The 11,702-nt window shown below is 47.7% G+C and overlaps 1 protein-coding gene across 1 annotated transcript in view; it reads left to right on the forward strand.

The window, feature by feature from the left end:
- The window catches only part of SCARA3 (scavenger receptor class A member 3), an 83,390-nt gene that overhangs the window by 59,412 nt on the left and 12,276 nt on the right, over positions 1–11,702 (forward strand). The gene's annotated exons all lie outside the window — the stretch shown is intronic.

An 11,702-nucleotide genomic window follows, 5' to 3' on the forward strand; every position in this document is an offset into this window, starting at 1 on the left:
ATATCCCATAGACCAGGGGTCTGCAACCCGCGGCTCCGGAGCCGCATGTGGCTCTTTTACACCTTTGCCGCGGCTCCAGGGCGGATACTAGCGAGGGGAGGAGGCGCATTGTGCGCCCCGACACTCCCCACTGTGGCGGGCGCTGTACTGGCTGTGACGTCGCATGGGGGCGGTGGGTGCGTTAGTCATGCACCGTCCCAACGTCACCTTCCCGCCCGCCCGCTACATTGTAAGGGGCATGTACGCTGGTCACTGCATTGAAAGGGGAGTGAAGAACACACACACAAAAAAAAGGTAACTTGTTAATTTAATGTTTATTTATATGAGGCGGAGTAATTCTGAGGGGTCAAACAAAGAAATAATAAAAAAGTGACAAAAAAGTTATTTTTATAATGACGAGTTTTGCGGCTCCGTTTTTTTTCCTTCGGAAACGGGTCCAAGTGGCTCTTTTTGTCTTAAAGGTTGCAGACCCCTGCCATAGACTGTCCCTGGGACAGGTGAGGCTGCTGATCCCTTATTTTCAAATCTGAAAGTTTCAAGATTCCTATCACAACATCAGTCAGGTATTTTGCGGACTGACGTTTGTTCCAGTTCATTGGTAAACAACACAGGACAAATGAAAGTGGAAGGTGTAACAAGGGTCCTTGTATTGTTTTTTACCATTATGCTTATGCCGTAAATGGTTCCGCTTTGCTACCTTCGACACATTCACATACCTGTGGTTTATTTATTTTGGTTGCATTGTATGTCTGTATTTGTTCAGTGGTAATCTCCAATTGTATGCTGGACTTTGGTTGGACGCCACCTCCGATCTCTGCAGGGCTGTGGCAGAGAATCAAGACGCAGTGGAGGAGGCTGTCGTAGGTTTAATAAATAGGCTCAATTCACACATTCACACCTGAATTTAGATGGAGGTCTTTCAGACCTTGCAGCACGCAGAGACACCGTCTTGCGGCTAAGACTGATGGGACCCAGCATGCGTTGCAGACTCCCCTCTTACATGTGTTTAATATTTGTGCATACCAAACTGCATAAAAATTGTCAAGCTTTTTTTTTGCCCTCGCTATATTGTAAGTGTAAGGATTTTCCAGCCATTGCTATCCTAGCAGCTGGAGGCACAGGTCAATTCTGTGTCCAGGGTGGCTGTCTACCAGCTCCATCTGGTGCGCAGGATGAGACTCTCCCTGGCCACAGACTGTGGTGCATGTTCTAGTTATCTCCCGCTTGGACTACTGCAATGCACTCTGTGTGGGGCTACCTTTGAAGGTGACCTGGAAACTGCAACTACAGTGGTGCCTCGCAAGACGAAATTAATCCGTTCCGCGAGTCTCTTCGTTTAGCGTTTTTTTCGTCTTGCGAAGCAACCCTATTAGCGGCTTAGCGGATTAGCGCTATTAGCGGTTTAGCGGCTATTAAAGGCTTAGCGGCTTAGCGGCTAAAAGGCTATTAGCGGCTTAGCGGCTTAGAAAAAGGGGGGGGGGAATCTCAAGACTCGCAATACATTTTCGTTTTGCAAAGCAAGCCCATAGGGAAATTCGTCCTGCGAAGCACATCGAAAAACGGAAAACCCTTTCGTCTAGCGGGTTTTTCGTCTTGCGAGGCATTCGTCTTGCAGGGCACCACTGTAATCCAGAATGCGGCAACCAGACTGGTGACTGGGAGCGGCCGCCGAGACCACATAACACCGGTCTTGAAAGACCTACATTGGCTCCCAGTACGTTTCCGAGCACAATTCAAAGTGTTGGTGCTGCCCTTTAAAGCCCTAAACAGCCTCAGTCCAGTATATCTGAAGGAGCGTCTCCACCCCCATCGTTCTGCCTGGACACTGAGGTCCAGGGCCAAGGGCCTTCTGGCGGTTCCCTCACTGCGAGAAGTGAGTTACAGGGAACCAGGCAGAGGGCCTTCTCAGTGGTGGCACCCACTCTGTGGAACGCCCTCCCATCAGACGTCAAGAAAATAAAAAAACTACAGTCGTACCTTATGTTACATTTGCTTCAGGTTGCGCGTTTTCAGGTTGTGTTCCGCAGCGACCTGGAATACCGGAAAGGGTTACTTCCGAGTTTCGCTGCTTGCGCAGACATGCAAAATGACATCACACTCATGCGCAGAAGCGACGAATCACCACCTGTGCACGTGCAGACGCGGGTTGCATTCTTTTCAGGTTGCGAACGGGCCTCCGGAATGGATCCTGTTTGCAACCAGAGGTACCACTGTATCTGACTTTTAGAAAACATCTGAAGGTAGCTCTGTTTTGGGAAGTTTTTCATGTTTGGTGTTTTTAATATTCTGTTGGGAGACACCCAGAGTGGCTGGGGAATATATTATTATTATTATTATTATTATTATTATTATTATTATTATTATTATTACTACTAAACCTGCTCCACTGTCCTGTGATTCTGTGATTCATTTCAGATTGGCACACACCATCACAGAGCCGCTTTGTGGGTCTTGCTGCTGCAGCCACCTCAGACCAGTCAGGAGGCGATGAAGGCTGCAGCGAGGGCTGGACGGAGCCCAGGTGCTGACTCAGCCATCCGAGGGGATGAAGAAGGAAGGAAGGAAAGGCCATGAACTGATGCATTTGGGTCCAAGACATGAGGCAGAGTAACCTCACTTGGCCCTGAGGAAGAGAGTATGGGGTGGGGAACTGGGACAGATCATGCTGCCTGTCTGATTTTTCATAGAATCATAGAACTGTAAAGTGGGAAGGGATCCCTGAGGGCATCTAGTCCAACCCCCTGAAATGCAGGAATCTCAGCTAAAGCATCCATGGCAGATGGCCATCCAGCCTCATATCTCAGCCTAATCTACCTCACAGGGTTGTGGTGAGGAGTAGGAGGAGTTTTATATAGCTCCTTGAGTTCCTTAGAGGAAAGGTGTGGCCAAAATGCAATAAAATAAATAGTATGTGGACTTTAGGAAATGTAAATGGAATATTCCGTCACTCATTATTGAGGGGAAGTGTGTGGAACAGGTCTCGGTGTTTCGATTTCTGGGAATGGAGTTGAGAGATGACCTAACCTGGGGAGAAAACAGCAAAGTCCTGATGAAGAGGGCACAGCAGAGATTATATTTTCTGAGAATCCTCTGGAAAAACAATCTCTCAAAGGACCTGTTGATGGCATTTTACCATTGCACTGTGGAGAGAGTATTAACTTATGGTCTGTGTGTGTGGTTTGGGAGCTGCACAGTCAGGGGAAAAACAATGCTGTCCAGGGTTGTAAAGACTGTGGAGAGAATAATTGGGTGCACTCTTCCCACCTTGGATCAAATCTATGCTTCTAGGTGCCCTAAGAAAGCTGCAGAGATAGCGCAGGATAGTGCGCACCCCGGAAATTATCTCTTTCAGCTTCTGCCTTCTGGAAGAAGGTCCAGGGTTATAAAGACTAGGACTAGCCGCCTGAGAAAGTTTCGACCCAAATGCAATTTTGGTTTTAAATGCAGTGTAAGGACGCGGGTGGAGCTCTGGGTTAAACCACAGAGCCTAGGATTTGCCGATTAGAAGGTTGGCGGTTCGAATCCCTGCGACGGGGTGAGCTCCCGTTGCTTGGTCCCAGCTCCTGCCAACCTAGCAGTTCGAAAGCACGTCAAAGTGCAAGTAGATAAATAGGTACCGCTCTGGCGGGAAGGTAAATGGTGTTTCCGTGCGCTGCTCTGGTTCTCCAGAAGCGGCTTAGCCATGCTGGCCACATGACCCGGAAGCTGTACGCCGGATCCCTCAGCCAATAAAGCGAGATGAGCGCCACAGCCCCAGAGTCGGTCACGACTGGACCTAATGGTCAGGGGTCCATTTACCTTTACCTTTAAGGAGTCTCTATGGGAGTATATTGTAAATATACTCTATGGGAGTATACTCTAAGGGAGTATATTTAAAGTGGGGTATCAGAGTTTTTAGGGGGCTAACCAGGTTGGGATAGCTGGGATAGCAGACTTGTTGAGTTTTGAATGTCTTATGTAGATTTGATTTTATTTTTCAATTTCGTTGTTCTGGGACAATGACAATAAAGATTATCATATCGTATCATATACAGGACATCTGCACAGCAGTCTCTGCAAGGTCGGGCCAGTCTTCGGACCACCGTCCTGCCTTTCTGAGCCTCGCAGGCACCTGGTTAGCCAGTTAGAAGACGGATCATTGGGCCTGATCCAGGAGGCCCTTTTGAGGTCCTGAGGTTATTATTAGGAGGCCCAGCCAAGGACTGACGGAGGCCTCCCACGCCGGCTGGGCAGGAAGCCACTGAGCGAGCCAGGAGGCATCATGAGACCAGCAGAAGGAAAGACTCACGATGTTCTGCAGATGCCTCCAGAACAAGCAAGAGGAGAAGGCGAGGAAGTCGCCACCCAGAAGTGTCTTCTCTGGGCAGCTGGCTGGTGGGCATTTGCCAGCCAGTCTGGAAAACAAAAACTGCTCCAGGCAGGGACAGCATCCTGCAAGCTCTGAACTGGGAAAAGGAAACAAAGCAGAGAGGACTGGACTCTCTGCACAACCTTGGGCCGTTGGAGACAGTGGCTTCACAAGGCCAGCAGTGACCTGATCATTTGTCTGCTGCATCAAAGGTGTGCTTGTGTTTCGTTTGTTCCTTAAGAAGGTAAGAAGACTGGTGGATCAGGCCGGCGGCACCTCTAGTCCAGCGTTTTGTCCTCGCAGCAGCTGACCAGGTGCCTGTCCGAAAGTAGTGTGATAGGAATTTTGAGGTCTTATATGTTAAATGTTCATAAGTGTACCAACCAAGCACGTACACAGGAAGACCGACCCGAAACCATTTTTGATTCCCAAACTGAGCAAATGATTTCTCTGCAAGGTCAAAGGAAAATGGAAAAGTCTCCCCTTTGTCTTTTCGTTCACAAATCCTGTCTTAAGGGCACATTGAAGATATGAATGGGGTGTGAGCCTTTGACTTGGCTCAGGAACTAAGTATTTAACATTACAAAAGACCGGCCAGGCTCCCCAGGCAATCCATTCAAGTACAGTGGTACCTTGTGTTACATACACTTCAGGTTACAGACTCCGCTAACCCAGAAATAGTGCTTCAGGTTAAGAACTTTACTTCAGGATGAGAACAGAAATCGTGCTCTGGCGGCGCAGCAGCAGCAGGAGGCCCCATTAGCTAAAGTGGTGCTTCAGGTTAAGAACAGTTTCAGGTTAAATAGGGACCTCTGGAACGAATTAAGTACTTAACCTGAGGTACCACTGTAAGCATTAACAGGTAACTTGCCAGACAGGAGATAAATAACAACAGGAGATAAACAAAGCACTCAGATTTCTGCTGTAGACCGCCCTTTCTGTGATGTAGGTATGATGAATGGAGGGGTGGTCTTGAGCTCCAGGGCAGGGAATTTAAAATATCTATATAAGGGCGGGCACACCTTTTGTCCTGGGCCCTCCTCCTCTCTCCTGCGTGTGAGGGGAGCACCCTGTTGCAACAGATCAAGAAAGATCAGGCTTACTAGCTGCTTTGCTTCTCAATATTCTCTGGCTGGCCTCTGTTATTTTCTCCTCCCAAGAGGGAACCTACATAAGGACTCTATATGGGCTCTTGGGTATCCCATAGGGGGAAAGGGGCAGATTTTTGTTTACAACTGTAGCAAGCAAGATGCAAGCCCAGAAGCACTCTCCTTACCTGAGTGCAACAGGTGCTCAGAAGCATTGCCTAGCCATCAATAGCCATATCCTCCCTGAAGTTGCCGGATGCTATCTTAAAGCCATCCAGGTTGGTGGCCATTGCTGCCTCGGAATTATTATTATTGAACAGATTCATAGAATCATGGAGTTGGAAGAGACCACAAGGGCCATTGAGTCCAACCCCCTGCCAAGCAGGAAACACCATCAGAGCACTCCTGACATATGGTTGTCAAGCCTCTGCTTGAAGACCTCCAAAGTAGGAGACTCCACCACACTCCTTGGCAGCAAATTCCACTGTCAAACAGCTCTTACTGTCAGGAAGTTCTTCCTAATGTTTAGGTGGAATCTTCTTTCTTGTAGTTTGGATCCATTGCTCCGTGTCCGCTTCTCTGGAGCAGCAGAAAACAACCTTTCTCCCTCCTCTATGTGACATCCTTTTATATATTTGAACATGGCTATCATATCACCCCTTAACCTCCTCTTCTCCAGGCTAAACATGCCCAGCTCCCTTAGCCGCTCCTCATAAGGCATCGTTTCCAGGCCTTGGACCATTTTGGTTGCCCTCCTCTGGACACGTTCCAGTTTGTCAGTGTCCTTCTTGAATTGTGGTGCCCAGATTCAGTAACAGCAAAATTATTAGGGGGTGGGGAAGAATCTGATCAGTTTACTGCAAGAGAAGTACACAAATCTGGCCTTTTTCTAAGTTTTTAAAGATAGATGTAGCTTGACAAACATTTCATTAGCCCAGATGACTTTCCGCAGCATGGTTTGTTTCCCTTTGCCCCGCTGCATGACCTGGCCCCGATTGTGAACTTGGGTTTACGTCTGTGGGCTTATACATGGTGTCTCTGTCTCCTGCTGGCTTTGCAGCAGTAGCCATAGCCGAGTTTATTGCCTTTAAATGTTTTGAGCTGCCTTGTGGCAACAGGATGGGGAAATCTGGATTATTTCATTTTCTAAAGAAGAAGCCGAGCCTGGCTTACCGCATCTCTAGATCTAAGAAAACAAAACAGAGCAAAACAAGAGCTTTGTTTGAAGTGATGCAGCCCCAATTATGGGTGATTCACGTTGTGCAATTTATTTTATTTGTGCAGTGAAGAGCCTCAAATGTTTTTGCAAGTTATGCAAACAGCTTCCCTGAAACTGCTAGGAGCTCGTGGAAAAACAAACCCTTCCTCGTCTTGCAAAGCACACACCGTGAATCAAAGGATACGGATCTAAGAGTTTACCAAGAGCTCCACCTATGTGGGGCTGGCGCTCTGTACATGCCTCCCAAGCTACTGGATTCCCTTAGGTCCACTCTGTGCAACGGGTATGAGCTCCAGTGTGGAGTCGTGGTGATGGCATCAGAGTGGGACCTGGGAGGGACCACGGTTCGAATTCCCACGCAGGGCAAAAAAAATGAGAGGCACAAATACAAGATGGGTGACACCTGGCTTGAGAGCAGTACATGTGAAAAGGATCTAGGAGTCTTTGTTGACCACAAACTTGACATGAGCCAACAGTGTGACGCGGCAGCTAAAAAAGCCAATGTAATTCTGGGCCTCATCAATAGGAGTATAGCATCTAGATCAAGGGAAGTAATAATGCCACTGTATTCTGCTCTGGTCAGACCTCACCTGGAGTACTGTGTCCAGTTCTGGGCACCACAATTCAAGAAGGACACAGACAAACTGGAACGTGTCCAGAGGAGGGCAACCAAAATGGTCAAAGGCCTGGAAACGATGCCTTATGAGGAACGGCTAAGGGAGTTGGGCATGTTTAGCCTGGAGAAGAGGAGGTTAAGGGGTGATATGATAGCCATGTTCAAATATATAAAAGGATGTCACATAGAGGAGGGAGAAAGGTTGTTTTCTGCTGCTCCAGAGAAGCGGACACGGAGCAATGGATCCAAACTACAAGAAAGAAGATTCCACCTAAACATTAGGAAGAACTTCCTGACAGTAAGAGCTGTTTGACAGTGGAATTTGCTGCCAAGGAGTGTGGTGGAGTCTCCTACTTTGGAGGTCTTTAAGCAGAGGCTTGACAACCATATGTCAGGAGTGCTCTGATGGTGTTTCCTGCTTGGCAGGGGGTTGGACTCGATGGCCCTTGTGGTCTCTTCCAACTCTATAATTCTATGATTCTATGATGCTCACAGGGTGACGTTGGCAGCCAGCCGCGGCCTCTCAGCCTCACCAACCTCACAGGGTTGTTGTGAGGATTCAGTGAGGAGGGGGAGAACCAGGACTAGGAGTCAGCAAAGTTTTTCTGGCTTGGGCTGGTTCAGTCACGCAGACGCCATGGTGGGCCAGAGTGTGCGCATGCACGCACACATGCGCAAACGCTATTTCTGGCGCTCCTTCCAGTGTGCGCAGCTTCCCATTGGCTGCAGGAGCTTTCTGCAGCCAATGGGAAGCCGGCCGGTGTCACGGAAGGCGGTCCCCACCCTGCTCTGTGTCGGTTTAGTGTGGCGCAGGGGAGCCAACCAAGTTGGTGGCAGGGGTCCCCAAGCGAGTGGCGGGGGTCCATGGGCCGGCTAAACAACCCCAATGTGCTGCTTGTGGCCCATGGGCCTTAGGTTGCTGACCCCTGACCGTGACTTGGAGTTCCTTGGAAAATAAGTTGGGATATAAATTCAAATGATATGCATTTATATTTAAATTTGTATTTATTCCTCTTACATGATTGCTAATTGCATGGTGGGAACATCACTGAATAAGGCTAATGTGTTGATAATAAGAAATAGCTTCCTCAAAATTATCCCTTTCTCAATTTGATTCAGTGGGGCAGCCTTACAAGATCTCAATAATTGGCACCTGTGGTGTTTGCTTGGTTTTGAGTAAGAGACCATTAACTTCCTTGAATACTGTAAAAGTTTGTACAGTGGTGCCCCGCAAGACGGAAAACCCGCTAGACGGAAAACCCGCTAGACAAAAGGGTTTTCCGTTTTTGAGCTGCTTCGCAAGACGAAAACGTCTTGCGAGTGTTCCGATTTTTTTTCCGCCCCCCCCCTTTTTCTAAGCCGCTAATAGCCTTTTAGCCGCTAAGCCTTTAATAGCCGCTAAGCCTTTAATAGCCGCTAAGCCTTTAATAGCCTCTAATAGCGCTAAGCAGCTAATAGGGTTGCTTCGCAAGACGAAAAAACCGCTAGACGAAGAGACTCGCGGAACGGATTATTTTCGTCTTGCGAGGCACCACGGTAAAGAAAACACAGGAACTGTGTGCATATTTGAAATGCATGATTTAAATAAATATTCCAGTTGACTATTTGCACTCCGGTAAATTTTGCTTACAAAAGAAAATAATAATAATAAATGCAAATGATAGTAATAAGGAAGTGAGCACTGTCCCAGGCCACCACCCATCTCTAGGTATAGAACTGAGAGGAGCGCAAGGCTCCAAATGTGAGCTAATGCCCACTGCCACATTCGCCACCACTGCCACCTTGAGGAGACACTTTTATCCAGCCGTTTATTGGCTGTGGGAGAGAAGAAAGGCCTCTTGTTCAGACCCTACCTGGAATACTGCGTCAAAGTTCTGGGCACCCCAATTTTAGGAGGATGTTGACAAGCTGGAAGGAGTGCAGAGGAGGGCGGCCAGGGTGGTGGCCTGGAAACCAAGCCTTGCAAGGAACGATTGAGGGTGTTGGGGATGTTCCGCCTGGGGAAACGGAGGCTGAGAGGTGGTGCGAAGACCACCTGCAAATATTCGACAGGGCTGTCCCATGGAAGATGGAGCAAGCTTGTTCTCTGCTGCTTCCGGGAGGGGAGGAGGAGGAGGAGGAAGAAGAGGAGGAAGAAGAAGAGGAGGAGGAGGAAGAAGGGGAAGGAGAAGGGGAAGAGGAAGGGGGAGAAGGAGAAGAGGAAGAAGGAGAAGGGGAAGGAGAAGAAGGAGAAGGGGAAAGAGAAGGAGAGGAAGAGGGAGAAGGGGAAGGAGGAGGAGGAGGAGGAGGAGGAGGAGGAGGAGGAGGAGAGTTTGGACTTGATACACTCCCCTTCAGGTCTCAAAGCGGCTAACATTCTCCTTTCCCTTCCTCCCCCACAACAAACACTCTGTGAGGTGAGTGGGGCTGAGAGACTTCAGAGAAGTGTGACCAGCCCAAGGTCACCCAGCAGCTGCATGTGGAGGAGCGGGGAAGCGAACCTGGTTCACCAGATTACAAGGCCACCGCTCTTAACCACTACACCACACTGGCTCTTGAGCTATTAGACCACTATCATAACTCCTCTTTTCCAGGCTAAACATACCCAGCTCCTCCAACCGTTCCTCATAAGGCTTGATTTCCACTACACCACGCTGGCTGAAGGAAGGAGAGGCACGAGGAAGAACTTTCTGGTGGCAAGAGCCGTTCTGACACTGCAATGGGCTACCTCGGAAGCTAGTGGATCCTCCTTCGTTGAAGGTTTTTAGGCATTGGATGAACACCTGCCGGGGATAACTCAACTGCAATTCCTGCACTGCAGGGAGTTGGGACTAGATAACCAATCCTATGATTCTAAGCAACCATCAGACTTCCTGACTCCAGAGTTGCGAAGAGGATCAAACAAATAAACTAACTGGCTACCAGGAAAGACATGCTTCTCCTCTTTAAGTTTAAACACCGATGCCTTAATTTATGACACCTTAAGATTAGGTTATTATTATTATTATTATTATTATTAATCTATATCCCGCCCTCCCTGGCCGAAGCCGGGCTCAGGGCGGCTAACAACAATAAAATAATACAACATGGGACATGTTTCCCCAAAAATGCCAATTTCTGCCCTCTTCACCCCAAATTCATCTCACATAGGCAACAATGGTAATCAGAAGGAACAGACATTAAAACATACACGTCAAAGGAATATTTTCATGTTTCCTTTGTGCACAAGCATTCCCTTCTTCTCCATAGGAATAGATGAGATCCCAAAAACATATTTAAGGTATAAGTTTGTTGTAGGTCAAAGGAGCAGCTCTCGGGCTCTGAGACTTTTCTCCATACTCTGCATCACTCACTGGGACAATGGCAAAGCCCCATTGGACCAGGCAAAAGGGTGAGCTCTCCATAGCCTCTCAGATTGCAGGTTTCAGAGAGAGAGAGGGAAAAGCCTAACTCTCAACAAGCACAGAAATCTTAATCTTTACTCGTGAGTCCTCACTCTCTCCTGGATAAGGCACAAACCCATCTCTCTTCCTCTTATAATTTCAGGTCTGCAACAAATAGATAAAAGACGGATAAAATGTTTTTTCATGCAGCACAGTTAAGCCATCACTTGCTCCCACGGGAAGCAGGGACAGCCACCAACCTGGCTGGCTTAAAAAAAAAAAAGATTAGAGTAAATATCTTGTGAAAACAACTGGTCTTATATGTGATCTGGGCAGCACAAACAGAAATTGTAACTCAATGGAAAACAGCCCAAAATCTTACACTAGACACATGGTACCGCTCACTCTGGAAGAGCTGTAATGAAGAAAGCCATGCATAATTTGAGAATGTCCACACTCGTATTTATGTGATCTGGAATTCCTTTATATGACATATAAAGCGAAACCATCATTTTCAAGACAACCATTGCACAACAGCCTGGCCAATCCAGAACAATACTCTTGTGATCTGATAAAAAAGTCGAAAAGTTTTTACTTGGGCTTTGTGACTTTAACCCATGTGCAACCGGACTCATTTTCTGCGCCTATTTTATTGTTGTGTTTTTCATCCTTTAACGTTCGTCTGTTGCTGTAACTGTTCTCCCTGTTTCATATACATAATAACATGAAATAACAGTGGTACCTTGGGTTACAGACGCTTCAGGTTACAGACTCCGCTAACCCAGAAATAATACCTCGGGTTAAGAACTTTGCTTCAGGATGAGAACAGAAATCGTGTGGCGGCAGCAGGAGGCCCCATAAGCTAAAGTGGTACCTCAGGTTAAGAACAGTTTCAGGTTAAGAATGGACCTCTAGAACGAATTAAGTTCTTAACCCGAGGTACCACTGTAATGGAAAACTTTACCCCGCCAAAGGGATTAGACAAATTCAGGGAGAAGAGGGCTATCGATGGCTCTTAGCCACAACAGACGTGCTCTGCCAGCACGGGAAGAGACAGTGGTGCTTCTGG

This window comes from Podarcis liolepis (genome assembly GCF_965112155.1).
Source record: "Podarcis liolepis genome assembly, chromosome: 3".
NCBI classification, from domain to species: domain Eukaryota; kingdom Metazoa; phylum Chordata; class Lepidosauria; order Squamata; family Lacertidae; genus Podarcis; species Podarcis liolepis.